This window comes from Phoenix dactylifera, unplaced genomic scaffold (assembly GCF_009389715.1).
Source record: "Phoenix dactylifera cultivar Barhee BC4 unplaced genomic scaffold, palm_55x_up_171113_PBpolish2nd_filt_p 000718F, whole genome shotgun sequence".
Classification (NCBI taxonomy): Eukaryota; Viridiplantae; Streptophyta; class Magnoliopsida; order Arecales; family Arecaceae; genus Phoenix; species Phoenix dactylifera.
In genome coordinates this window covers 196327-198665 of record NW_024068097.1, presented here as the reverse complement: position 1 = coordinate 198665, position 2339 = coordinate 196327, and the positions used below count along the sequence as shown (strand labels likewise).

The window sequence follows — 2339 nt, the reverse complement described above, 5'->3', positions numbered from 1 at the left end:
AAAGAAAAAAAAAGAAAAGGAAAAATGAAAGGGGGATTAATGTGTGAAATGAGTGGCTGATATCTTAGGAAGGGTGATGGAGGAACCTTTGATGTATTACTCTTTGAAGTAAACTCTAAACTTTTGCTTTGAATGACTTACATTCACTGATATGTTCTTGATCCATGCGTAGTTATTTCGTAGATAGTTCTTTAATGGTTTATGACTATTGATATATGGATTGCTTTAGTATTTGATTCATCGTAGACGTAGTGAGCACGATGAATGCTTAGAAATTGAGTTCATATGTTCATGAAACATATATCATGATTAGATCTATCCTACCATTCATTTTTAATCAAGAACCATAGAGTTTATTTCTTAGATGCAATAACATCAAGGGGGATTCCAAATCCCTACCATCTTTATTTCATAGAACTTTGTTTATTGATATATTATTCTCTACTTTTAATTTCACAAAATCAAAACATCATCTTAATCCACAAATTTATTGAATTAATTAATCTAAAATTATACTAAATAATCTCATATATATATTTCGTTTTCTGAGGATTCGACCTCAGACTCCTGAGAATTTACTACTTGTGCGATTCTCTGATACTTGGGAGATTAGTTTCGCGAAAGCAATTTTGCGAGCGCGTCAAGTTTTTGGCGCCGTTGCCGGAGAACGGCTGAGTTATTAGTATAATTTTAGATTTAATTAGTACTTTAGTAGTTAGTCTTTTTCTTTCGAAAAAAAAAAATTGAATCTTTATTGCTGTTTTTTTCCCTGCACAGTCTGCATCAATCTCTGATATCATAGTAATTCACCGTCTAATTGGACTCAAATTTAGTCGGCAAGTGCAGGACACATTTTCTTTCATCGAAACGGTCTGATGGACATTCTGAGATTTTTAGGATCATTAAATTAATCTGAAACCTTGCTGCTGTCTGTTTTGAATTTTCTATGTTTAAATTATTTTTTTCTTAGAATCAGAATTTTATTATTATCATATCTCATTAACCCTTGTTGCTAATCGAAAATTGATAAGAACTTTAAGAAAAGATCAAGGATGATCATTAAAAAAATAAATAAATAAATAAATAAACTCTGAAACTTTGTATGCTAGATTGGAATAGGGACAACACTGGGCGCCTGAATTGACAAACATTTGACAATTTCTTAGATCATATTATTGAAACTCTTTGGCAAAATCTTAGATCTGGTGAGATGGCTGATGACGATGTAGGAAGTCACCATGGTGATGAAGGTAGACCCCCAGTTATGATACTTCGACAATATTTACACCCTACTAGGACTAGTCAACCTTCATGCATGACTATTCCTGAAAATGTAGGACACTTTGAAATCAAACCAGGAGTAATTCAATTGCTGCCCAAGTATCATGGGATGGAATCCGAGAACCCTTATCTTCACCTTAAGAATTTTGAGGAAATTAGCATCACATTTAGAGTGCCAAATGTATCGGAAGACGTCCTTAAATTGACCTTGTTTCCTTTTTCCTTAAAGGATAAAGCCAAAACATGGCTGAACTCCTTGAGACCTAGATCGCTAGGAACATGGCATGATATGCAAAGAGAATTCTTGAAAAAAATCTTTTCCGCACAAAGGACTAACTTTTTGAAAAGGCACATTAGTAATTTCCAACAAAAAGACCATGAAACATTTTATGAATGCTGGGAGAGATTTAAAGATTTGCTTCTCTCTTGTCCTCATCACAGGTTTGAAACATGGAGAACCATTAGTTTCTTTTACGAAGGATTGTCTCCACAGTTAAAACAATTTATAGAGACCATGTGCAATGGTCTATTTTTGGAAAAGCAACCCGATGAGGCATGGGACTATTTAGACTCTCTCGCAGAGACTGCACAATTATGGGATATAGGGGATAGAGTGAATAAATCTTTGCCTAAGCCTACTAGCATTGGACACGGGGGCCTTTATAACCTTAGTACTCAGGATGATATTCAGGCTAAAATGGCAGCCCTTACTAGGAAGGTAGAGGAAATTGAACTTAGAAGGATCGAACCCGTCAAGACCGTAGAACATAACAATGAGTGTTGTAGGATTTGTGAGATGCCTGGCCATCTCGCCACTGATTGCCCCACAATACCCGCATTCAAGAAAGTCTTGCACGATCAGGCCAATGTTATGAATACATATCAAAATTCTTTCAATAATCCTTTTTCGGGTACTTACAACCCTGGATGGAAGAACCATCCAAATTTCAGGTGGAGGAATGACCAACCTCGATAAGTATATAACCCAATTCCTCCACCTCCGCAACCTCATTATGCACACACACCCCCTCAAAAACCCAGTCTCGAAGAAACTTTGC

At 35.8% G+C, this 2339-nt stretch overlaps 1 non-coding gene across 1 annotated transcript; it reads right to left on the bottom strand.

Annotated features, from left to right (window-relative positions):
• Positions 1–1615: 1615 nt before the first annotated feature.
• On the bottom strand, positions 1616–1725 carry LOC120106991. The gene has a single exon (XR_005508990.1). It is a non-coding gene; the product is annotated as a small nucleolar RNA R71 (small nucleolar RNA).
• Between the last annotated feature and the right edge of the window lie 614 nt (positions 1726–2339).